Source organism: Caretta caretta, chromosome 2 (genome assembly GCF_965140235.1).
Source record: "Caretta caretta isolate rCarCar2 chromosome 2, rCarCar1.hap1, whole genome shotgun sequence".
NCBI lineage: Eukaryota > Metazoa > Chordata > Testudines > Cheloniidae > Caretta > Caretta caretta.
This window is the reverse complement of record NC_134207.1, coordinates 47,089,139-47,116,935: the sequence shown is the minus strand read 5'-3', so window position 1 is coordinate 47,116,935 and position 27,797 is coordinate 47,089,139. Positions and strand designations below refer to the sequence as shown.

Sequence of the window (27,797 nt, the reverse complement as noted above, 5' to 3'; positions counted from 1 at the left end):
AGTACTTGTGGATTTGTTAGTGTCATAAATATAAAGGGAAGGATAAACACCTTTAAAATCCCTCCTGGCCAGAGGAAAAATTCTTTCACCTGTAAAGGGTTAAGAAGCTAGGATAACCTCACTGGCACCTGACCAAAATGACCAATGAGGAGACAAGATACTTTCAAAAGCTGGGGGGAGGGAAAAAACAAAGCTCTCTCCGTCTGTCTGTGTGATGCTTTTGCCAGGGACAGAACAGGAATGGAGTCTTAGAACTTAGTAAGTAATCTAGCTAGATATGCATTAGATTATGATTTCTTTAAATGGCTGAGAAAATAAGCTGTGCTGAATAGAATGAATATTCCTGTCTGTGTGTCTTTTTGTAACTTAAGGTTTTGCCTAGAGGGATTCTCTATGTTTTGAATCTAATTACCCTGTAAGGTATTTACCATCCTGATTTTACAGAGGTGATTCTTTTTATTGTTACTTCTATTAAAATTCTTCTTTCCAAGAACTGAATGCTTTTTTCATTGTTCTTAAGATCCAAGGGTTTGGGTCTGTGATCACCTATGCAAATTGGTGAGGATTTTTACCAAACCTGACCCTGAGGGGAAGGCTGGCACCCCTAAAGACAGGACAATTGATTAAATCGGAACCAGGACAGGATAACCCTCTCGGAGGTGTTTTGGAATGTTTACATCAAAAGATGCACCAGTTAAGGAGTAACCTGTCACAAAGTGACACAGCAAAATCCATAGACTTCAACAGAGAAAAAGAACTATAAGTACAGGGTGCTTTGCCATGGAATTTTGGGTTCGTCTTGCCACTACTCCAGGAGCATCAGATCGCGACCAACAGAGCCCGGCTCCCCTCTGAGACCAATCTGGCTGGCCACTAGATTGATCCAGACTCCAGAATGGTAACTATAAAAACATCAGCTGGTAGGATGATATGCATGATGTGTATGTGTGTGTGACTGAAAAGCATATGCTAACTGTTGTATTTTCAACAAATATGGCCTATTTGCCTTCTCTCTTATAAAAGATCCCGTGTGCTTTGTGTAGCATAACACTGTCATTTCTGGGTTAGTTCCTACTGAGTGTCACTTCCCCTTCCAAGACAAGCAGTGCTCCCTGTACACCTTACTTGTCTCTGACGGCAACTACTTCCACCCCTCAGTGGATTCCTTCATGTAAGAAGGAAGACAGTACTGGAGTCTGGCCCTCACTTCTATCAGTCTGACTCTTCCTCTACTAATGCTGCTGTGAGGGAATCCTGGACTCTCCCTCTCAGATGTCGGAGCAGGTGACAGGATTTATTCCCGTTTTGGGGGAGAGGCTGATGGTGATTCCTATAAAAATAATAGCACTTAAATTACATTCATATCAGGCATTTACTGAGCCTGACCCCCCCCCCCACACACACACACTTTTTGCAGGGTGAAGGTCTGGGATAAAATACTTTCAGGGGGAGATTTTTTCAAAGGCGCAAATGGAAGTTAGGAACCCAAGTCCCATTGAGTCTCAGTGACCACCAGGTGTCTAATTGCCTGCCCTTTGTGTCACTGCAATCCCCCCTTCCTCCCAAAAAATTAGAAATTGTTGTTTTGTTCTGTTAGCAGAGGAGATAGCCACATCCTGCTCTTAAAGCTGGACTGATAATTCAAGAAATGAGTGCTGTATTTGTGGAGAGGGGAATGTGTCACAATGCCTTAACACTGCACAAGCCCCAATATTTAATTTCCAGCAAATCTCTAATTAACATTCAGATCTGAGGAATTAGCAACCAGATCTGTGCCATTCAGACAATTTTTATCTTTTCTGTGCAGGTGAAACAAAATCAGTTCAGTTTTACATTCCAATTTTGAGCTTATTACATAGAGTACACCACTCACTCCATCTGCTATTGGGAGACCATGATACTTGAGTCATAATGAGGAGGGTGTTAAAAAGGATACACTTAGAATTAATGGATGTCGGTGGAGGTAGGAGCCCAGGGTCCTGTAGCTTTATTATAATAGTGCTATTTGTACCTTTGTATATGACAGATATGTATATGACTATTCAGACACATGGAAGAATTTCTCAGAGCTGCTTTTTTAAGATCTCTGGTCTCAGGGATTTATAATGTAGCCATTAAAAATGTCTTGCAAAGTATGTGTTTAGGATCCTGCAGCGATTTAAAAAAATAAAAATAAATAAAAACTTTTTTGTCAAAAGTTATATATAAAAATAATTTCTGTATACAGTTGTATAGCATAGGAACTGCGTTGAGCCCTGCCTTCAGGCCCAGCAGCTGCATCTATGCAATAGAGAAGAATGTTTCTGCTGGAGCAAGTTGAGATCTATCATATGAGGAATCCACAAGGCAATGGAGTTCAGATAAAGCAGTCGCAAGGGAGCCTGAGCTTGGAAAACATGGGATAGATTGTACTTTGTGTGGAGAAAGAAACAGAGAGAGGCAGATGGCCAGATCCTCCATGACAGAAGCTACAGCGTAGTTCCCTGGCAAGTCACAGGAGCTAAGGAAGCATGATCTGCAGATTTATATGTTTACACTTCCTGATCTTCTTTGTTATGTTCAAACTACAGCTAAAGGAACAATATAGAAACAATATTTTAACTTGGATTTTTTCTCTTCCCATTTCCCCCCAGGAATTTTCAGTTATTTTGGCAAAACCACATATACTGCTCTTGTTCCATGTCTGCAGCTTCTGTTGGGAGGAGTGGGCTACTATGTATGGAACATGGGGAAAGGAGACAGAAACCAGATTTTAAATCCTGGCACCACTGACTTCAGTGGAACTGGGATTTCACCCATAGTGTCCAGACACAGCTTGACCATTGACTTTCTGGGTCACACAGAACAAGTAATTTAGGGCCAGATTTTCAAAGTTAAGCACATGCAAACATTTGTAGATGCCAACAAATTTCTAAATATGTGCCAGCAAAGCAAATATCTGTGTGCAGACAGGTGGGCAGTCAGGCACCTGAAGGCTATCTGTGCACACAAATCTGGCCCTTAATCTGAACAATTTCTCTGAGCCAAGTATTAATATTAGTGGCTGTGGGAGTTCTCTGAATGTATTAAGAGTACTATATGGACCCTAACTCTCTAGCCCTCTTTTTCTGTTAGGGAAGAGAGAAGCATTGGTTTAGTAAGTAGCTTTTGATAATTAAACTTTAACTCCTCCTTTTTCCCTCAGATCTTCACCCGCTGCTGTATCTTGCAGTTTGCTGCATTTTTTTATTCTTCCCTTGCTTTTAGCTTTAATTAAGTGAAGGGGAGAGAAAGTGAACAAATGCTTAGCCTCAAACATTTTGTAAATTCCAAACTACAAGAATACCGATCATGCCAAGTTTGTGGCAATTGCTTTTAGCAGCTTTAATTTATGGACTGTATGTAATTGGAATGTGAACAACACGGTCTGTCCCACTGGAATATTATACAGATGAAAAATGTGCTGTAATAATAACAGGATAAATAGAACAAAAGAGTAGTGGAAGAATAGCTGCAGTGAACAGATTATTATGTAGTATAGTTATATGCCATGTAGCAACAAAACCATTTATATTCCCTTATGAGTTTGTAGAAATGCTGGGGAGAGGGGGAGAAGGGGAGAGTGATTTATGCACATGTTGCAGTTTTAATTGTCAGTAGATGATGACATCCATTGAGAGGAATAGCTGTAGACAAATAAACCTGATTAATGATCAGTCACTTTCAGTGTCAATTTTCTTTATCATGGTCTTTGCACCAGTTAAAGCTATCACTAGTTATCATCATGACTATTTGAATCATAAGTAGGAGAATAGTAACCCTCCCATTAGATAGTGTATAATTTCAGTGACCATAAAACAAAATGTTACTTTTGCCACCTTATCCAAATGAAAAAATAAGAAAAAGGACTGAACCAGTCCTTAAGTGTGTAGAGGAATCTTTCCTGGGATGATGGGATGCCTAGATAGAAGGTGGAGGTCAGTTCTATTGAATAAAGGGGAAATAAGACAGAAATTAGTTTGTGTTAATGCTTTCTAAGACATGCATTTATATATGAGGGGTGCTATATAGTCAGAACTGATTATTAAAAGTATGCATGCTGCATACCATGATCACTCAGAACGTCACAGCAGTACTGGGGAGAGAACTCAGGTATTCTTGTTCCCACAACACAGGCTGTAGTATTTGTAATGAACACTTCAAGATCCATTTATACTCTGAAAACACTGTCTGAGCTATGAAATACTTATGACTATTCAATACATTCCCCAAATCAGGAAAGTTATGTGACTTTTTTTTTTGCAGACTAATATTTGCTTAAATTAATAAATTCATAAATATTCTCAGCTCATAAATAATTGGATCCAGAACAAGTTCTAGTTGGACTAAAGTAAAATGGGAAAATATTGTAAAATGTGATCCTAAACTGCTTAATTTCAATGAATAATTTGGTAGTATTGGAATAACAGATACATGGTTGAACCCAGAAAATAACTGAAGGTCAAATTTTGCTGTCACACACACCTCTGTAGCCCCATTGATTTTAAAGAAGTAGAATTTGGCAATAAACTACCAAGAGACAGGGGTTCAGACAAAATGAAGCAGGAACAGAAATAGCAACAGTACTGATGAGGGGAAATGTTAATAAATAAATTATACAAGCATTATGGTTGGCATAGCAGAGACAGTTTGACTGAAAATTAAGGACAATTTAAAGGCGAGCAGCTAGAGAAAATAGACTGGGAAATAGCTATGCGGTAAAGAGAAGCCTATAAGGCCATCAACAATTTTGGTTTACATCATTCTTTATCAGACCAAGATATATCAATGTGATCTCTTCAGAAAGGCTAGAACTCTGATCAGGGGAGCTTGATTAGTTTAGACTTAATTATTGACAAATTTGATTGTAATAAGAATTATCCAGAGACAAAGGATGGGACAATTTAGAGGAAGTATAGCCCAGAGTGCAGGGATAAGGTTTTTTAAACAGTATTTATTAAATAGACAGTATAGACAGAGGTTACTCTGGACCTTTACTTAAGAAATGATAAATAAGACTAAAAAGACAGTACATGAAGTTAGCAACCTAAATACCTTTGTGGATCTGGGCCTTAATGACTATTTTTATTATATTAAATACTAAAATAGTGGAAGCAGAACAAAAATTTGACTGTTGAAAAGCAGATTTAGAGAAATGTGTCATTAGGCACCATTTTAACCTGCCATGGATTGAACTAATCATATGGGGCCATATTGTACCTGAGATGGCCTTGGAAATGCCATGAGGTGAACCCTATGACATTAACTTCATATGATCCTTGGGTGAGAATGGGAAGTTTGGGGAGAAGTCAGCGGCCATAGGCCTGCAACCTAATGAAAGCCAAATATCTGTGGGGAGCTATCCTTAGGCCCACAGATTACAAAGCCTTTGTTCTGCTTTCCATGCCCTCCATGCTGAGTTTGGCTTAAATTCTCATCCCCGTGACTGCATGGCAGCAGCTGTGGTGGAACCAACCGGAGTTAACTCTCTGTGTGTGTGGTGAGGAGAAATACATGAATGCATTTGGAATTCTAAGATTTTCATGTACCGTTGCTGATAACTTAATGAACTATAATTTTCCTCTAATAACTTATTGCAGAATTGTGATTTGGCTGCCATTGCTATTACTCTTGGTTGGTTTCCCCAAGTGTTGATAATCATGAGCAATTTCATTTTTCACATAGATCTGCAGATACTGCCTCTACCCCACCTTCAGCAGTGTTACTTTCTTGTGGTAAAATTTTGGAAAGACAGAGGATATTTTAATTGGGTCTCCTGAGCAGTTCTAATAACAATCTCATACTCATGCTTATTAACACTTATTATAGTGAAATCAGTCAGTTCTGTATCTGCTCTGTTTCTAAGACAACACAGTACTGCACATCCACTGTCTAAATCCCATGAGATCATATCCTTATGTAGATGCTGATGCTACTACCTTGTGTGTACCTCTGTTTCTCGCAGGATTGATTATGGGTTGGGGTTTTTTTTATAATCTGGACTTCCTAAAACTGCCTGGCTAAGTTATAGTCCCTTATGCTTCCACAGGTCATGTTCTTAAAGCAGTGATGTGTATTCCTGTTTTACAGTGGAAAAAGGGAGTATAATGAATTCTGGAAGGATATTATTGCTAGGTAGCTCTGGGGCTATGTGAGCACAGCAAGCACTACCAACCCACCACAGCTCCTATCCTACCTTCAGATCCCTGCCTTTGCATCTTGTGTGGCCTACTGATCAGTGATGTATGAAACTCAAGATGTTCCAAATAAAGAACATTGCTCATGCACACACACACACAGACACACACAAATGAAATGCATTAAAAATGAAATGCACATCTGAATCTTGTTCGGACCCAAATGATAGGTCACAGGGTGTGGGAAAGGGAACTATCTTGCAGCTTCCACTTCCATATATAAGCACACATATATAGGCTTCTTTCTCTTTGCAGTCATGTCAACAAGCAGTTATCAAGCCCATGGCTTGGCTGCACAGAACCCCATGCACTTTGACCCTCTCCCCAGGCTCTTAACAACCCTCTCTCCAAGACTCCTATTTACCCAGCTAGGCTCCCAACTATCCGTAAAGAATCTAACCTTTGATGCTGATGCTGTGGGGGCCTAGCAAATATTTCAATGCCCGCTTGACTCCAGAGCCAGTCTGCACTGAAATCTTATTCACCTTAAATCACAATGAACTGTGTCAATATTAGATCATGTTGTAGTGAATAGCTTTGGGTCTTTCTTTGATGTGAAAGGTGCTATACAAATTTAAATTGCTGTAATATCTTCAACTAGCAGCTTTGTTGGTTGTGGGTAATCATCCACAGTCAACTGCTGTCCCTGGAGCCTCTCCAGCATACAATACTCTACATAGAATTCAGCTTCCTGGCAACATCTTTTTTTCCCCAGCTAGCTTTCTGTGAGAGATTTCCACTCCAGCAGAGCTTTTAGTGTTTTTATTGGCTTTTACTATGTGAGAAAAGTGTCAGCAGATTTTTTTGACAATGCCAATTAGGTCAACCTACTCGTGTTGAGAGAGTCCCTGACCAACAGGTTTGTGCAATATGCACAGCGAGACATCGCTCTCCTCACTGAAAACTGTCAAAGTATTCCTACTTCTCTCTGTAAGAAAGAAGCCTGGTGTCATGCTGCTTGCTGTGAACCACTTATGAAACGGCTTCTGGCTGCCAAGCCGTAGGTACTGGTTTGTGTGCTCATTTTTAAAACCAAGTGACACAGTGCTGTCTTTGTCCTGGGTCTTGTGAGAGCATGGCCTCCTAAGCTCAGAAGAATGAAAGCACATCCAGTAAGTAAGCAGCAACAACAGGGGGTTCATGTTCACCTGACTGTGGCTATATGACTTGCAGCCTAAGTTATGCAATATAAAAGGTACTTCTGAGTAAAAAATGACATATGAAGGTGGTGTGCCTGCATGCTGTAAGTGCACTCTTCTATTCTTTCATTTGTACTGAGCTGTGATGGGGTGCCTATGGCACACAGGCATAGAAGGGGTTAATCATGCCCTGCCCCAGAGGCAGCAATGGAGGTGAGTCCTTCTAGCAGCCCAGAGAGGCTGCATAAAGCACAGCCAGTCAGGAACAAGTTGCAGAAAGCAACCAATCCAGGCCCAGCAGGCTTAGGTAAAAGTGAGCTGCAGGGTAGAATAGGATCAGTTGCTGCTGGGAGCCCAGTGAGTAAGAACTGCATCCCTGGAGGACTGAGAGTACTATAAGCACCTTGGACAGAGCCATGGCTGGCTCCTGGGACTGAGTAGCTGAGTGCTCTGCGGTGAGGGCAAAGAAGGTGCTGAGGCAGTGAAGTGCCCAGGGAAATAGAGCAGCATTGACAGAGGTTTCTGAGGAGTAGCAAGAGGTTGTTATTTAAAGGGTCCTTGGGTTGGGGCCCAGTGTGGTGGGCAGGCCTGGGTCCTCCCAACTTGCTGCTGGGGAAGTGGCTGGACTGTTGGGCAGATGCCTTTCCCCACACCCACCCTCTTTTGGGTGCTCCATAGGGATGAAAAAGATTGCGATGTTGCCTGATACTTATGTGAACAGCACAGGCAGAGAATGCTTCCTTCTGGAGCACCTGTGCAATAGCCACCCAGAGTGGAACCCTACATGTGCTTGTGGCTCACTGTGGAATTTACCAACCCCATTACGAAGCTATTAGGGGTCCCTTTTTCAAGTCCAGGTGACTCCCTTCAGAATTAAAAATCTACCCAAATCAAGGTAGAAATGACAGCTCCATATAGAAAACTATATATTTACAAACACTTGAAACAAATTCAAAGGAAGAATAATTCCCCCCCCACACACACACACACTATACTGTAAATTGTGAATGTGTGAATCATTTTGACACTTCCTACCACTGGGTAGCAATAGCACTTTCTACTTTTTTCTACAACAGGCCAAAGTCATCCCTGAATAATAGAATTTAATGACAATGTAATTACTCCAGAGGTGAATTTGGACCATTATATTTAAACATTTTGAGGTGTTTCCTGTTGAAGTGAACAATTCCTCCATGCCATTCATTTAAATTATTTCTCTTTCTCACTTATGCACATGGCCTGAATCTATCATTCTGATTCTACCAGAGTAGTGTCAAGTGGTGGCCTTAGTATAAATTAGAATCAGGCCCACACAGAGAGGGATCAGCAATCATATGTGATAATCAAAATTAGATATCTTGGAATTTTGAAAGTGTTTTCAAAAATTTCAAAACAAATGAAGACCCATCTGTACTGTACCTATAATCAAATCAAGGGATAATTCATGGCTAAAGGGCTGGCTGAGACTGTAAATTCTTCAGAGCAGTGATTTTGTCTGTCACATTCATGCAACACTTTGCAAAAAGAAAATCTGGTTGGGCCTCTTACCATTATGGGAATATAAATATTAAATGAGGATGGATAGGGCGTAACCATGCCTCTAACAGAGTTAAAACTTTTGGGCAATCCAAAGTTCATCCTAGTTATGAGGGTGTAATTAGTTACTAACTAGACTACCATTTTTAACCATGTTGTAACTAGATCACCTGACATCCTGCAGTGAGTTCCAGGTTGGCAAATTTCTGCATCCATGTGGAGCCCCATTGATTTCATGGGCTTTTTTGCAAGATCAGGGCCTAAAGGCAAGGAAAGAAACTCAGACGGTCTAAAGTTTCCCTCTCTGATCCACTGAGTCATATAATTAAAATACATATATATTTCTCTGCCATCTTTGGAGATGTTGTTAAAATGTTTAAAAATTTAATAAACAGCTTCACATGGTATCAACACAGTTTAGTTTAAAAGCTTCAGATCTTTCAGTCCTGCATACAGAGACATCAGAACTTGAAATAAACATATTAAAAGAAATACAGGGACACTACAGCAGTGAATGCAGAAAACTATTTGTACACAATCAAGTTAGGTAATGATGCAAAAAATTGCTCCATAAATCAATCAGCCCTCTATGCATGTTTCATTAAGGGATAATATAACTGTGCTATCATTTCACTAAAATTGGCAAGGCTTCTCAGATTTTATTTCCATCCAATTTTTTTTAGCAGAACTCAGCACTTTAGAAACAAAGGAAAGAGAAAATCCAATGCAGATGTACGTTTTCATGATGTTTAATGCATAGCAGCAAGGTTGCAGTACATTAGTCATCATGGCAAGCAGCCTATATAGAATGTTAACTAAACTTTGAAGACAAGCTGTATTTCTTCTAAATGCTCATGCAGATCATTCAGAGTGGGCTAAATATTCCAAAGAACTGCTTATGTGAGCAAGTCCTTGTTAGTACACTATAGGCCAAAGTTTGCCCTAAGTATGTGCAGCTCCCAGTGAGACTAAAATATAAATGTACATTCATACTGAAGGGCAACGTTTTGCCCTATGTGCACGTATTGCCTGTCCACACTGACTTGTATGACAGGAATTCTTTATTTCCAAAGGCTGTAATGATTGTGCAGAAGGTAGTGAACTTAGCAAGTAATACCCACTAGTAGTGCATATTTTCACCTCACTTCTGACTACCACTGTGCAGTGTGAACTTGATCCTTTGAGGTACTGAGCCCCTTATGGAACGTGCTAAGCTTCCTCAGCTTGCACTGATTTCAGTAGGGTGACACCAAAGGTGATTGTGCAGACACACTGGGCCAGAATCTGTCACTTTCAAGATCTTTCATGGTGGGAGTGAGATGAGATTCTAAATTGGCACAAATAATTTTTAAAAAATCATGCAGCACTCCAAATTGTGACCTACTACACTTTTTAAAAAAATCTTTACAAGGCAGAGTAAAATCCACAAAAGAGCCAGTGATATAACCATCTTACAGGTCCCTCACTGAATTACTACAGAACTCTTTGCAGCAAAATCCTAGTGACTTTTCTCAAAGATGCAAAAATACTATTGCCACAGAATGAATCATTTCCATTTCAGCTCTTGGTAGATACTGGAACTGATGAAAATAAGCAATTGACGTGATTATGCTTTTAACACTATATAAGCTAACAGTTCTACACTAATTTTTGCCACTGATGCCTTGTTATTTGTCAAGTTAAAGGAATAGGTTATTTAGTCACATGTTTTTAAACATTGTGTTCCCTTTCTGTAATCATCATCTTTTTCATTCTCTGGAACTGATCGTATCTTCCTCTGTTCTTTATTCCAGTTCTACAATAAATATATTGTTTTTTCTTCTATTGAGAGCTGGTTGGAATTTTTCTGACAGAACACTGTTTCATCAGAAAATGTTGATTCGATGGAATTGACATGTTACATGGGAACATGTTGATTCCATCGGAACTTTCAATAGAAACTAGGCAGGCAGGCTGGCCAGCTTGTCCAGAAAGCTGCCTACTTACACTGCCCAGGGCATAAGACAGTCCCAGGAGGCTGCTGCATGGAGGCAGAGCATGCAGAGTTGGGCAGCTGGGAGCATGGAAAAATTCTGTTTTGGTTCTTCTGAAATGTAATTTAAGATTTTTTTCCTCTCTTGAAGTTTTGAATGTTTGGCTTTTTTTCCTGTTCTACAAGACTTCTTTCCAAAAAAAATTGAATTTTTTGCAACAGAGGAATTCCATTTTCCAGCCAGCTCTACTTCTATTTCTGTTTGTTCCTCTACATTTGTTCACTTCCTTTCTGTATTGTCTACCTGTCTTGTTCTGTCATGCACGTCTTCTTCTTTCCTGTTATCCTGGGAGTGACTTCTTTTTTCATAACCCCATCTGTACTGCAGCTCATCTTCTCCTCTTTCTTGTTCCTTTTTCCCCCTTTGATAACTTTCTTGCTCCTGATTCTGCTTTAACTATGGGTATATCTACTGCCGTAATTTAGGCATACCCAACCTAGCTTTGATCTAGTAGATCAGAGCTAGCTTAAGTAACAATAGCAATGCATATGTGACAGAATGGGTGGCTAACCACCTGAGTAGGTACCCAGGGTGCTCAGAAGTGTTGTGCTCAAGAGGCTAGCCCATGTTGCAAACCCTGCTGTGAGGGCTGATAGTGTTACCCAAGATAGCTTGAGTAACACTATGCCTACAGAAGCTGAAATTACACCTCCTGATTGCAGTGTAGATGTACCCTATGTCTCAACTTGTACGTGGATGGGACATTCCAAGGAATACCCAAAATGCTGTAGAAAGTGGTGCTGAAGATTCCGTAGATTCAGATTCTCAGCCAGTACTGAACAAAGGAACCAGTATGATACTAGGGACAATATGCCCCCTGGAGATGTTTTTTAGATGATATATAAAATTGAAGATCTGATCATCTATGGCCAGTAAGGGCCCAATTTCTACAAATAAGTGTCAGTGTTATGCCCACAATATATGTCCATTCAGGCTTCAGATCTAGTAGCACCTTTTGCAAGAACAGGGATTTCCCCTCCAATGTCCAGAGCATGTTCCAAGTTGGATGAATATATTTTGCCTAACTAAATTCCCTGTGATAGGATATGTTTAACTTCTTGTCCTAAGTAAACATTTCATGAGTAGTGTTCTAGCCATGTGAAGAGTGAGAAGAGTCTCTGGAATTTTCCAGCACTTCATCCCACCTACTCAAGGGTCCAACTCCCCAACTATGACTTGCCAGGATAGTTGTGCTCCTCTGGGAAAATACAGCTAATCAGAAGTGTGCTGCAAAATGCCTCAGGAATGGAACTAGAAGAGATGGGGATAGTACGGTAGGGGACAAAGATAAGAAAATGGAAGGTGTTCGAATAGATGTAGACAAGATATAGGCAAGTATGTGAAAAGAAGTGGGGGGAATGGAGCAATAATGGGTATAAGTAAGACAAAGGGAAATAGAAGGCGAAGAGCTATGGACAAAATACAGAAGATGGGCATGGGGAGGGAATAGATGAAAATAGAAGCTATAAATCTGATTTTTTTTCTTAAAGTGGAATTATTTTATGGCCATATTGAAAGTAAATGGAAAGCCTTCCATTGATTTTGGGGGGAGATGGATAGGACCCTTAATATCCTTGGAACTGTTGTAAAGCACTGATGTAACCAGTCATCTGGATAGTAAAGGTACTGCTCCACTGATAGGCAGCATTGCCAAAAGAGTTAATTAAGACTATTCCAGTTCAGAATAGTAAATTGTCAGCTTTCAATTATCCCCATGTTCTGGCCTAAACCCTTCTTTCCATGGACAACTATAAAATAGTTGGACAAGCATTGTACATATTTTGATATTACAGATGAACAATTTCTTCTTTCTAAGATTAGGATTATTCTCATAAATTATTCACAAGAACTTGGTGGTGATATTTAGCATTGTAATACACAGAGAATACTAAAGCCAACTGCTGACTCAATAGTGAAGAAATAAAACTGGGACATATATAACCCAGACCAATATATTAAGTATGTTGCTTTCGAGGGAACTACCTGCAAGATAGGGAAAAAGATGTTGGGAAATTTCCTGTAATTATAGTCTTAGCTGAGACCATAACTGAGAAGGAGGTTTGACAGAATCAAGGGTTACTCCAAGGAACTGGGAAAAAAAGAACAGAAATGATACAGGTAAACTTCTTAGGTATCCTTCCAAGGTCGGCTATGAATCAAGAAAGAAAAGGACTAATCCTGTTGACCAACCACTAATTCTTTCCTCTCTGAATACCAAAACCTTCTCTGAATGTGATGAGGATCCTTGCTTGAACAGAAGGGTTAGCAACTTTTCAGGATCAAAAATGACTGGGTTTGTAAGAAGAGCTTTAAATTGTGAAGAAACAAGTAACTGAAGGAGACTTCATTTTTTGTAATGCTCAAACAACCAGAGTTCATACAGACAAAAAGATAAGGATCGTGATGGTCCTGTGGGCTAAAAGAGAACAATGGGAAGTCAAAGCAGCCCTCAGTGGTGAAAGAACAGGTAAAGGACTATTTAGAAAAGCTGGACATGCACAAGTCCATGGGTCCAGATCTAATGCATCCAAGGATGCTGAGGGAGTTGGCTGATGTGACTGCAGAGCGACTGGCCGTTATCTTTGAAAATTTGTGGTGATCGGGGAGGTCCCAGATGATTGGAAAAAGGTAAATATAGTGCCCATATTTAAAAAAGGAAAGAAAGAGAACCTGTAGAACTACAGACCATTCAGCCTCACTTCAGTCCCTGGCAAAATCATAGGTTTCAGAGTAACAGCCGTGTTAGTCTGTATTCGCAAAAAGAACAGGAGTACTTGTGGCACCTTAGAGACTAACCAATTTATTTGAGCATAAGCTTTCGTGAGCTACATGCTTATGCTCAAATAAATTGGTTAGTCTCTAAGGTGGCAAAATCATGGAGCAGGTCCTCAAGGAATCCATTTTGAAGCACTTGGAGGAGAGGAAGGTGATCAGGAAGAGTCAATATGGATTCACCAAGGGTAAGTCATGCCTGACCAACCTGATTGCCTTCTATGATGAGATAACTGGCTCTGTGGATATGGGGAAAGCAGTGGATGTGATATATTTTGACTTTAGCAAAGCTTTTTATATGGTCTCCCACAGTATTCTTGCCAGCAAGTTAAAAAAGTATGAATTGGATGAATGGACTATAAGGTGGAGAGAAAGCTGGCTAGATTGTTGGGCTCAACGGGTGGTGATCGACGATTTGATGTCTGGTTGGCAGCCGGTATCAAGTGGCGTGCCGCAGGGGTTGGTCCTGGGGCCGGTTTTGTTCAACATCTTTATCAATGATTTGGATGATGGGATGAATTGCACCCCCAGCAAGTTCACAGATGACACTAAGATGGGGGGAGAAGTAGATACGATGGAGGGTAGAGATACGGTACAGAGTGACCTAGACAAATTGGAGGATTGGGCCAAAAGAAATCAGAGGTTCAACAAGAACAAGTGCAGAGTCCTGCACTTAGGAAGGAAGAACCTCATGCACTGCTACAGGCTGAGGACCGATTGGCTAAGCAGCCGTTCTGCAGAAAAGGACCTGGGGATTACAGTGGACAAGAAGCTGGATATGAGTCAGCAGTGTGCCCTCATTGCCAAGAAGGCCAATGGCATATTGGTCTGTATTAGTAGGAGCATTGCCAGCAGATGGAGGGAAGTGATTATTCCCTTCTATTCGGCACTGGTGAGGCCACACCTGGAGTATTGCGTCCAGTTTTGGTCCCCCCACTACAGAAGGGATGTGGACAAATTGGAGCGAGTCCAGCAGAGGGCAATAAAAATGATTAGGGGCTGGGGCACATGACTTACAAGGAGAGGCTGAGGGAACTGGGGTTATTTAGTCTGCAGAAGAGAAGAGTGAGGGGGGATTTGATAGCAGCCTTCAACTACCTGAAGGGGGGTTCCAAAGAGGCTAGAGCTCGGCTGTTCTCAGTGGTGGCAGATGACAGAACAAGAAGCAATTGTCTCAAGTTGCAGTGGGGGAGGTCTAGGTTGGATATTAGGAAGCACTATTTCACCAGGAGGGTATGAAGCACTGGAATGGATTACCTAAGGAGGTGGTGGAATCTCAATCCTTAGAGGTTTTTAAGGCCCGGCTTGACAAAGCCTTTGCTGGGATAATTTAGTTGGTGTTGGTCCTGCTTTGAGCAGGGGATTGGACTAGATGACCTCCTTAGGTCTCTTACAACCCTAATCTTCTATGATTCAATGGCAAGGCTCTGTGGAAGGCTGTTCTTACTCCAAATGCTATAAGAAAAAGTGAGGAGATGGGACAAAGAATGGGATAAATGTGTTTTGCAAATGCTAGGAACATATATAGCAAGGTTGCTGAATTAGAAACATATGTTGAGGGAGAAGTGTGATTTAATTGAAATGACAGACTTAGTTAAGCCAACTTATCAGTTGGAAGATTAAATTACCAACATATAGAGTTTACAGACAGGCTGGGTAAAATAAAAGTAGGTGGAGGGACAGCAATATGAGTAGGGGGAATACTGAGTAAACAAAAATAAACGGTACTAGGATTTTGGCCAACACAGCAGGGACCATATGGAGCAAAGTGAAGAATTAAATATGAAAAAGTTGGTCTGTAGCTGTAACCAGAGACTTTCTGGAAAGGATGAGAAAGCACACCAGGAAATGTTTGCAGATAAAGGAAGTCTACAACAATGCCAATGCAGTGATCGTGTTAGGAGTTCAATTACCTAAATGTTGACTGGGAAGACAGTGGGAAACCTAAGGAAGGAAGCATGACCAGAAGGGGAGTGCAGGATTGCTTCTTTACAGAGTATGTGTCAAATACCAGCCAGGCCAGATGACAGGATATACTGGATGTAGTAGCTGGAAATGAGCCAGACGTGACAAATATTGTGAAAGTTAGGGAGCCTAGAAGATTTAATGATCACAATATCAGGTCTGAAGTGCTGATAAGGCTTTGTAGAATGGGCAATAACAAAGATACAGTACTGCATTTTAGAAAATCAGACTCCTAAGGAATGTGAAATAAGTTAAAGAAAACTGGTGTGACTTTAGTACCACCTTGGGAGGTGGGGGTGGGAGGGATATAGAGAAGTATTTAAAAGACATTTAGCAAGGATAAAATCAAAATACAGACCTGAAAAGAAATCAGACAGGAAAACAGAAAACAATGTGGCTAAGTAGGAGAAGTACAAACCAGTGTATCTATGCTGGGGCATAATTTAAAAAAATGTTCTCTGCTAACACATTTGTGCATGTGGATGGGATAAAATTTAGTCAAAATTTATTCACAAGACTAAGTGTAGCCTAGGAGAGCCATTGTTTATTACTCTCTGGAATCACACGGGGTAGCCCTGCTAGCATTACCTGGCTGGGCAGTAAAGAGGAGCTATATTCTGAGGATCCTTAGAGCAGAGAACAGAGACAGTCTGGATGCTCCTCACCCCTGCATCAGGAATAGAGGCATCATCCCCCAGTTACTCTGGGTATAATGAAACTCCACTCTAAGTGAAGTCAATCTATGAAAAACTGATTTCATAAGAGAGTTAACTTACACCAGAATATCAATGAATACAAGAGAAAGTCAGGTCAAATATTTAGCTACTAACTATTCTTAATCATAATTCAAGGAAGCAAGACCATATATCTCAAAAACTCAGCATTACCTGATGAAATGTGCTCTGCATTATCCAGATGACTTACTGCTAATAACCATTCTGCAGATTTCTTCAATTATTAGCTGTTCTCCAGTCTTGCACAATCAACCCCTTAGCCATAATACTGTTTTTTAACAAGAATATTTTATGTGCCTTGCATAGATCTGGCAAGTCAATTTCCCTCCAGCCTTGTTCCTGCCTCTCATTTTGGGCCTACAAATTTTGCAAGTATGCCACATTCCCTCTCACCCAAATAATGCCATCTTTAACGCTTTTTCAAGTAACTAGATTTTGAGTTGGTATTGTCCCTTATACCTGAAGAACTGTACAGTTGTTACAAGTGCATACAGTGGCAGAGCTAAGGGGAGTTCACTGTCTCCCAGTGGCTTTAGGTGTCTGGTGCCTTTTCAAGCTAACACGTATAATTGAAGGTGGCAACACCAATGATCCATTGCCTCCCAAGCTCTCTGTGCTGGGGTATGCTGAGCCCTTTGAGGCCCCCTGCTGCAGACCTCATGGTCCTACTGCACCTTGCTCCAGAAAAGGAACAGTGAAGATGGGTCCTCCAAGCCTACCTAGAAAACTTGCAGGGAAGCAGCCAATCAGGGCACAGGAGGCTCAGATAAAAGGAGTTGCAAGGGTTGAGCAGGTTAGTTGCTGGCTGGGACCAGAAGGGTGAGGAAGAACTAGAAGACTCTGAAACTCTCCAGGTGAGGACACCTGCGGGGAGACCTTGCTCAAGCAGGGAACAGACAATGAATCTAAGGACCATAATCCTAAGGTAACAGATGGAGGTGATGGGACAGAATGGGAAGCAGCCCAGGTAAAGCAGCAGCAACTATCAAAGGAAGCAGGCCATGGCTGCTATTTGTAGGATCCCTGGGCTGAGACCCAGAGTAGTGGGCAGGCACAGATCCTTCCACTGGTGAAATGGCAAAAGCCCTGAGAAGGGGACAAGTTTCTTTTGGGAGCACAAGAAAGGGGCTGTGAGTTTAAACAAGCCCAGGGACGGGGCTGAAGACCCTGAAGAAGGTCAACCCTTTGTTGAACTTTGTTACCCCCAGAAGGGGACTGAAGTTAAGAAGTGGCCTGTCTGGAAAGCTGGGAAATTACAAAAGGCAAAGAGTCTCCATGGAGACAGGTCTGGGGGCACTGCTCTGTAACAGGGTAGGGACAGACTTAAAGCTAGCCCAAAGGGGCTGAGAACTGAGCCCAGAGACAGGGCCTCAGATATCAACAAGGGCTCAGTGATAGTCCTGGCTGGACCTTTGTTACCCTGAAAGGGGGTTGTTTGTACATATTGACTGTGTCTGACTTGGCTGGAGGGCTGGGCCACCAAAGACCCACCTGATGAGGTTAACAGCTGACAGGGGGCACCGGGAGCAGAGAGAGAGGGGGAGTGCAGGTTTGTATCCAGCCAACAAGAGGTGCTCATGAGAGTGTCCTTTATCACACTCTGCCACTGTGGTATCCTCCTGCTTGGCAATATCTAAGGTGCCAGTCTGATCTTACTCTCATATTGAAGTTAATGTGGCTACAAGCATTCACAAGAGTTTGCCTGCACAGACCAGATTAGAGAACCAGGACTATAATCCTTTCCAAACTCTACAACACATTTATATTCCAAAGTCAACCCTAGAACTTCATTTTCTGCTTACATTTAAGCATGGAAATTAATCATTTGGGACTGTAATTATACATATGATGCTTGGGGAAAGCATAATAAAATTCAAAGTACCGCATCTTTAGCCTGCATTTTGGGTTTAGACATGTTAGATAATACTTAATGAAGCATTTTATATCCTATTAAAGCTTTATGGCACACAGTACCTCATACTTCAAAGAAGCTTAGCGCCAGTATGTAATTGTAACTTAAAAAGTTACTTATGCAATGTAAACACCTTCTATAATTCCCTTTCTAAATAATAAAGTGGATATTATAAAAATATACACATCACTGTATGGCAAGTGCATGTTTGTGAAATATGGTCAGCAGGCTGCATGCACATATAGATACAGCTGTTCACAGAATGTTGATATATGACCTGCACAAAAGTCTCCGTATGCAATATCTTTGTCACATAAAGCACCAGGATTGATCATATGCCAGATAACAGATTTTTCTATATTTATTAATGTACAAAAAACAGATTTCCTATTTGTAATTTCTGCCATCAACACATTAGCACCATTTGTCAATGAAGCATTTTTTTTTCTTATGCAATTTAACAAAATTATTTCAAAAGCCTTGGGGCCCAAACTCAGACTGTGCTCAGTTAGGTGCAAGGATTGTATCTTTACTCCAGGAGCATGGTATGTAGCTCAAGTTCTCGTCGCAGTAAAACACTTGTGCACATGCTTACGTCTTGTTGGAGCTGATGTAGGAACACATCTTTACACCAGCTGAGGATGTCGCTCAGGGCAGGTCTGTACAAACACTTAGTTCATGGCAGGCTGGGGTGTAAATCTTACATGCACTAGGCTGTCATGCACTAAGTGCCTAGGTGGACTCTGGTGTTGTACACTAAAAATTCCCTGGTGCACTTTAATCTACCCTCCTTTGAAATGGAAGTAGATAAAAGCACACTAGAGAACTTTTAGTATATAGCAGCAGGGTCCACCTGGTTAGTGCATGTGGTAGATTTACACCCCAGCTTCCCATGAACTATGGTCATATAGACAAACCCTCAGAGGCTCAAGCAAATGCAGAAAGTACAGGGGGGCCAATGGAGGAAGGAAGGGCAAGAGTTGTGCAAGTATAACATATTTGCTTATAGATGCTGTTAGGTGGGGAATAATTTTTGTTTTATTTATTTGATTAAAACTTATGACCTCACTAGGTCACTTGCAACTGATAGCACTAGTAGGCTGCCATCCTCTGAGGGCCAAACACTAATGGGAGATGAGGCATATATTTTGGCAGTAGGTTTCACAGCTATTTATTGATGGCAGATGGAATGTCTATTCCAGGATCTGAGTGGAGAATGTACTCTAGAGTGTATTTTCTGCCCTGCTCCTGCCTGCCCTTTTTTGCCTTAGCCCCTCCAATCTGTCCTAGTCATAGTTCACAACCCCCAACCGGTCCACTTCCTAGCTCCAGTTTTCCTGCACTTCCATCCCCTTGTCCCAGACTCTACTCCCTGTTCCTTATCCCAGTCTGTTTCCTGTCCCCTCGCATGTCCCAATTCCCTTATTCCAGACACTTCCTCTCAGCACCCCTGCACCCTGGCATTCCACTGACACTACTTTCTCTTCCTCCTTGTTGCTGCCTGGGCACCAGCAGTGGGAGCATTAAGAACACAGAAGAGAGCCGCACTACTACTTTCTGTTCCTCACTCCAGTGCCACACCTGTCTCTGGCTGCCAGGAGCAGCAATTGCAGGGCAAGTCCTTCTCAGAACCTGCAGTCCTGATCTGGAGTATACTCAGTGTAGAGGGAATCTTCAGGGAATTTTGCTGCCACAGTCTAACAAATCTCTACTGAGCATATGTGAACTGAGATTTTCAGAGATTTATAACTTGGGCTAATTTTCACAGGGATGACAAAAGGCACATCCTTAACATCAGGGCAATCCCCCTGTGAAATTTAGTCCTTGCTCCAAAGCATGAAGATGCTAAAGGTTCTCAATGTGATGTTTATAGGGATTTTTAGCATTGGCAAAACAACTTATTTTCCCCTAACCTTGTTCTGAGAAACAGATGAATGCTTTTGGCTGAAACTTTCTTAAAACTTAAGCCTGAGGCAGACAGATGGTGTGGGGAACTTCCGCCCAAATGTTATATGTTTATAAGTAAATTAAAACAGGGTCTTATAATGGACAGTACTGGACAACGTTAGCTGTCAGCATTACTACAAGCTCCACCTGTAATATATATATATAAACTGAAAAGATATTTTAATTTTAAAATATCTCCCTCTTTATGCCACATAGAGGTACCTAAGTGTACATAACTGGTGCTCTTGCTCTGATATAAGAATTCTGCCTCAATCACACCTTATAGTAGATGCCAGTTGTCATAAAGATAAAAGGAAGGGTAAACCCCTTTAAAATTCCTCCTAGCCAGAGGGAAACTCCTCTCACCTGTAAAGGGTTAAGAAGCTAAAGGTAACCTCGCTGGCACCTGACCAAAATGACCAATGAGGAGACAAGATACTTTCAAAAGCTGGGAGGAGGGAGAGAAACAAAGGGTCTATGTGTCTGTCTTTGTCGGGGATAGACCAGGAATGGAGTCTTAGAACTTTTAGTAAGTAATCTAGCTAGGTATGTGTTAGATTATGATTTCTTTAAATGGCTGAGAAAAGAATTGTGCTGAATAGAATAACTATTTCTGTCTGTGTATCTTTTTTGTAACTTAAGGTTTTGCCTAGAGGGATTCTCTATGTTTTGAATCTAATTACCCTGTAAGGTATCTACCATCCTGATTTTACAGAGGGGATTTCTTTACTTCTATTTACTCCTATTTCTATTAAAAGTCTTCTTGTAAGAAAACTGAATGCTTTTTCATTGTTCTCAGATCCAAGGGTCTGGGTCTGTAGTCACCTAGGCAAATTGGTGAGGCTTTTTACCAAACCTTGTCCAGGAAGTGGGGTGCAAGGTTTTGGGAAGTATTTTGGGGGGAAAGACGTGTCCAAACAGCTCTTCCCCAGTAACCAGTATTTGTTTGGTGGTGGTAGCGGCCAATCCAAGGACAAATGGTGGAATATTTTGTACCTTGGGGAAGTTTTGACCTAAGCTGGTAAAGATAAGCTTAGGAGGTTTTCATGCAGGTCCCCACATCTGTACCCTAGCGTTCAGAGTGGGGAAGGAACCTTGACACCAGTATTACTCAGCTTTCTTTCCCTGGAAGGGAGGGATAGCTCAGTGGTTTGAGCATTACCTGCAGCAAACCCAGGGTTGTGAGTTCAATCCTTGAGGGGGCCATTTAGGGATCTGGGGCAAATATTGGGGATTGGCCCTGCTTTGAGCAGGGGGTTGGACTAGATGACCTCCTGAGGTCCCTTCCAACCCTGATATTCTATGATTCACCATTCTCTCTTGAGGTGATACTCTAGCATAGAGTCTGAATCTGCAGCCCCCCCCATACAATAATTACCAGTTACTCAGGAGAGTAGTCCTAATGACCTCAGGCCTATAATAGGCATCATCTATGGCACATAGGTTGGTCTAATAACTTCTTGTAGTAAAACAACCAGAAAATAAATGTCTTTGCACAGTCACTTGACAGGCTGTTTTTGGACCAAATGTTGAAGTTCTAATTTTTATTTGGCCCTAGTCAGGTAAAACTTCCAGTGAACTCATTACTATAGGTAGTTCTCAATTGCGGCTTTTGCCTGAATAAGGACTAAGTAGACACTGAAGGTGAAATTCCCCCTGATACAAAGGGCGAGCATAAGCCAAGCACCACCTAATCCCTAAATAAAATACATAGGCTTCTCAGATATATTACTATCTTTTTAAACTTGCATCCTATGGGACTAAGCATTTTAAGTGCTATAAAGAAAGTAGTATGAAGGTTACTGGGATTCATCAAACTATTGATTCATCTAACCTTCAGCAAAGGCCAGTACCTGATGTGTCAGACAAAAACTTCCAGAGTCCACCTAATGATGAGCTCATAATGAGATTTTATCTACGTCAGCTGGACGCAAGATCAGAGGACTTTTACATCAAGTGTTATAAAGGGGTATTTAATGAATACAGAAGGTGGATGGTTTCTTGTTTAATTACTGTTAGAAAATTGTTCTTTTCAGGATGTTTGTTTCTGTCCACACCATACATTTTACAGAAAAAAGTCATTTAATTTGCATCTCCCCTTTGTATCTATGCGTTCCTGGTCTTCTTCAATATCTTCAGCTGCAGCAGATCAGCCTCAGTGACATTGCCCTCACAAACAATGAAAACAAAATCCAGTGAAGCACCTATGTGCAAAATTCAGGAACCAAGGCTGCAGGCTGATGGAAGTAAATGCTGAGAGAAAGTGTTCTGTTTCTTTAAATGAGCTGCTCTTTCAACAGTTGGACACAATTATAGCATTGTCTTTCCACAGAGTAAAGCAGAGCAACCTAAGTCACCTGAGAATTCATCTATCCTAATCGTGTGTGTCAACTGAGAGAGACTAGGATTGAGGGATGGAAAAGCATGTTGCTTTGTTAAAGTAAGTGCTTTTAGTAAATATGCATGGAAAGGAAGAAGAGCTCCCAGATAGGCAGCACTGTGCTTAAAGCAGGGGCCTGGGAGGCAGGAGACAAGTTTCAATTCCTGACTCTGATTTGATGTGTGCCCTTAGGCAAGTCTCCTAGGAATACATTTTCAAAGACCTTGCACCAGCCCACAGCAAAGCTTTCTGATGCTTCTCTCAGAAACTAGTCTAGACAAGAGTATAGCCACAGATTTTTGGAGTGCATCCCCTGCCTTTTCAACTCTGACCACCACTAATCTGACTGTCGGTCTCCCTCTCTCCTATAAACTTGATTCTTTCCCTGAAGCCCTTCCTCTGTCTCTCTTGCTCCAGTAAACTGGGTGTGGGGCTAGAGTTCCATTCCTCAGCTGCTGCCTATTTTGAGCAGTAGTTCCTGTTCAGTCCTCCTGCTGCTGGGCTCTCTCCTCACATGCCTCTTAGCTTACACCTGACTTGGCCACAAGTAGCTGCTGTACTCCTAAATTCAACTGGGTAGCCCCCTCACAATTCTGAAGGCAAGTATCTATCCTGTGGCCCAGACCATTTGTGCATGCCCAAAGCTCAACCTTCTATGCCCTTTTGAAAATCTCATGCAAGCCCCTCTCCCTCCTGCACTATAAAACAAGGTCTCATGTAGGATTTGTCTAAAGTTTTTGAAAATTTAGGTTTTAAGCTCTGCCTGAGTTTCCCCTTCCATAAAATCGAAAAGCTTTAAAATGATCAAATAAAAGATAAGTGCATCCTGTGCTAATTATGATTATTTTGTAGCATTCAAGCTCTGTTTATTTTAGGTTAACAGCGTTCTTGGAGGATCAGTATGTGATGTTAGCTGTGTCTAAATAAAATGGAGGTATCTTTCTAGTCAAATTCTAACAGAAATGGCTGTGCCTGACAAAGGATTAGGATGATTCATAATTCCTAGTAACCTCTTGCCGACTAACATCCTCTTTGTGCAATCACCAAGGAAAATCAAACTAATGAACTACTGAAAAATAAAGCAAAGGCACTCCTATCAATTCCTGCTCAATGCGTTTAAATTAGAGATGGACCTGAGCTGCATAATTTGGATACAGATTTTAAACCTTATTTCAAAATGTGGAGGCATTTGTAACTTGGGTTTTGATTCAGGCTCTTCTCTTATTTCAACAATTTCATTTATTAATCCCTGCTACTAAATGATTTGGACCTCTCATTATCAGAGTCACATTGCTATAACTGGTGATAGCTAATAGCTACGCTCATTAGGGTCGTATGATGGTTTTGTTCAGAAGCACTTACATTTTTGTAAGAAAAATTGACAGTAGCTGAACATTATCCTGCATGAATCATTCACTTAAACCTTTCATATTTCACATGTAGCTGTTGCGTGAGGAGCTAATCTGTACTTTCCCCCTTATTTGTGGTAGTAACTAGAGCTGATCAGAAAAATTCAATGGAACCATTTTCCATCAGAAAATGCAGTTCCACCTAAATCAAAACACTTCATGAAATTGTGTTGATTTCACAGAAATTTTGTGGAGCAGAAAAACTGGTAAAAGGTTCCAATAATGTCAAAATGTCCCATGTTTTATATTTCTGGAATGAAATATTGCAATTTTTGATTTGTTTTGAAATGACTGTTTGTTTTGAATTTTATTTTATGCTATACTAAATACTGTAAAATTTTAAAAAGTCAAAATCAAAATGTTTAGATTCTGTTGAAATGAAACATTTTGGTTTATCTAAAATTTAATGGGGGGGGGGGGGATTTTCCTGTGGGGGAAAAAATTCAAAATGTTAAGATTTGGGGGGGTTATTCTTACTCAAAATGAAACCAATTTTGAAATCCTTTGTGAAACAGGATTTCTGTGCTCCACAGAGCTCTAGTAGTAACTCCAATGTGAACATTTTAGATGGTGGCTCTCCTCAATGCTGTTGGATGTTTTCATGGCAGAAAAACAACTTCCATATGTGGCTGGCCCAAAGATTCTGTCCACCTTATCAGGCACAAATCTGGACAGATCAGTAGCTACCAGTAAGAGGTCCAGATATTATGGTGATATGCTTACTTGGCTCCCCTAACAAGAAAGATCCCCCTCTCCGTCCATGACTATGGCCACCCTGGACAGCTATGCTTCACTGGAACTGTGAAATTATTGATCGGTGAATGGGATGTAAGAGACCTTTTGCAGGACCAAGATTCAAGTTGTGTCTACACTGGAACTAGGATGAATAATTTGCAGCTTGAGTTGACATACCTGCACAAGTTCTGATTGAGCTAGCACACTAAAAATAAAAGTGTAACCACAGCGGCAGCCATAGGGCAGTCTAGTCACCCCATGTACATATCTAGAGTCTTGGATGGGATCGTCCTCACAGTGACTAGCTGTTCTGCTATTCACTTAGCTATGGCTACATTTCCATTCTTAGAGCGCTAGCTCAATTAAAGCTAGCATAGTATGTCTACTCAAGTGGGAAATTACACCCTCAGTTCCAGTATTGGACATACTCTTAGACAATAGAGATCATCCGCACAAGGGAAAAAGAGGACCTTGGATTTCACCACTTTCAGAACTAAATGAAAAACTTAGCTTGCCCTTAGTAACTTCTTCACAAATCCATGCACAATGAACCCACATCCTTACACAAGCGGAAACAAAGAAGCCAAAAGTACATAAACTAATCAAGCTATTTCTCCTGCAGGTTGGGGAAAAAGAAAGTGTGAGCAATTGTTGATGTTTCTAGTTTCAGATACCTTGTAGGTAGCAACTACACAAGCCTAGAACTATGCAACTCTCTTCCGGCTTGCTGCTTTCATTGTTTCATCCACTTTTCCATTCATTTTCCTTTTTCTATAATCCCATTAATTTGCTTTTCCACCACTCTAACATTCCCTTCCATCTGTTTAATCTCTTCTATTGTATGTCCTTAATATAATAGCCTTACCCATATAGACAAAAGTACACATTTTCACCTACAAGTCTTATTGCTTCCATGGACATATCCGTTTTCAATCAGGTAAGATGGTTAAATCATGACTTTGATATTTATAGACCTATTTAATTGTATATCTCATCACTTTTTACAACTTAGTCAACATTTGACATTCACTTCTTGCATCTTTACATTACAGCAACTCACCCAATCAACCTGTAAGTATCAATTTTAATTCCTGCCCCCGCAATAAAAAAAATATGAAGGTGCTCTAAAGAGTGCACTGCTGAGATAATGGTAACTGCAAATTCTCCATCAACATGAACTTTCTATTGATAGGATGCTGATGGGCCCAACAAAATGCCTTCTCTCAGTCTCAATAGTAAATATAGCATTAACTGTGTGTTAATACAAGCGTGTTATGATGGGTCTCTAGCTTTCAGATCATTCTTGATACTAATCTTTCCAAATTCTTACATCAGCTTTCCTTACCTTGAAACCTATTTTAAGAATGCCAGATTGACTAATGTAAAATCTCTACACTTGACAAGGTCAAACTTTTCATGATTCCCTCTACATTTATTCTGATGTTGTATCTCAGTGCTGCAAATGAATTCCATGCCTAAACACTTGTACTCTGCTTCAGAAGATTCCATCCTTGTATACTAAACAAGAGAGATGGACAATTTTTATGATCTCCACTATCTTACTTGGGGGGGGGGGGGGGGGGGAAAGAGAGATCGGGAGTGAAATCCTTGCTTCTCTGAAGTCAGTGGTAGCTTTGCCATTGACTTCAGTGGGCCATTATTTCATCCCTAGAATCAATCACTGCCAAATCTCTAGCAGCATTTACTTTCCTGTATGTATTAAGCAATTTTAATTTACCCCCTTGCAGAATAACATCACATAAAAATGGTCAAAATGGGGCATGACAATAAAGGAAGATTTTATTTGGCATCCAACAATACTGGCTCATGAACTTGTCAAGAAATACAACCTTCCACTTTCCCACTGTTTACATTGCCAGAATTTAGAACCTTTGTTACTGTACCTTAATGAGTTATTTAGATTATTTATTGATTTGAAACATTAGCTGGTCAAGGTCAGATTTGGTTTATTAATCATAAGACTAGGCATCTACAATCAAAGAGCACAAACAGAAAAGGCTAATTTACCAGTTCGAGGGTTCTAGACCTGCCCCCACACTCATCCAAGGGCAATGACCCTGAGAATTTACATAGACTTTCTCCTTTGTTTATCCCACACCACAGTTTTTGTGGTTCGTCCAATTACAATTGTATGTTTACCTTGCAGTTAATTGTCTAGACAGTTTGACACTGAGCCAGCGAGCGTTAAACAACCAGCAGGCTAAGTGACCCAAAATCAACTTTTAAGGACATATTAGAGAAGTATTAAAATGGTAAACATCTACAAGAAATGGCCCTAAGTATCAAAGCCAAGTTAAATAGACGAGAGTTCTGTATTGTTAGAGAATTAGAGGTAAATACTAATTGTATTTGTCTGTGTTTACCTATATCTTGTTAGATGTTATTAACAATGTAACCAGATTAACTTGTGGATGCTAATTCCCTTTCATGTCTTAATTACATTATATTATGCACGTGGGTGATTCAGTTAACCTTAAGATCAAAGATGTAAAATATTGCAGGAAATATTACTTGCATTGTCTTGTGCTTAAATGGTCTGTGCCATAATGGAGTGCCTTGAGAGTTTGAATGGATAATTGCCTTATGTTAATTAATACTACTAGTTTATCTGTGTATACATAGGAAATAGAAGTTTAGCTTCAAAGCAACAATATTCACTGCCACTTCATCTGGAAAGGCCCCTCCAGTGATCTTGCTGTCAAGAGGCTATTAGCCCACTAGAGAACTATAAAGGAAGCTTCAGGCCTGATCCTTGCCATCTCAGATCTGCTTAAACTTTGTCAGAGGAAGTTCAAGCTGCAAGACTGAGGTCTCCAAGTCAATTTGGATTACCCTAATAATTCTCATGGAAGAATTTGAACAAACTCTACACATGGACTGGCTACTGGACCGTAACTTACTAAATTGATTCTGGAAGAACTTTTACAAAATCAGCTGCTCACCATTTCTGCTATGAAACTGACCTAAGAATTTTATTCATATCTGTATGCATAATCTTT

The 27,797-nt window shown here is 40.7% G+C and overlaps 1 long non-coding RNA gene across 1 annotated transcript; it reads left to right on the top strand.

Annotated features, from left to right (window-relative positions):
• Positions 1-230: 230 nt before the first annotated feature.
• Positions 231-27,797, top strand: LOC142070978 (uncharacterized). The gene is made up of 3 exons (XR_012666932.1): positions 231-898; positions 22,586-22,693; positions 27,421-27,797. It is a non-coding gene; the product is annotated as an uncharacterized LOC142070978 (long non-coding RNA).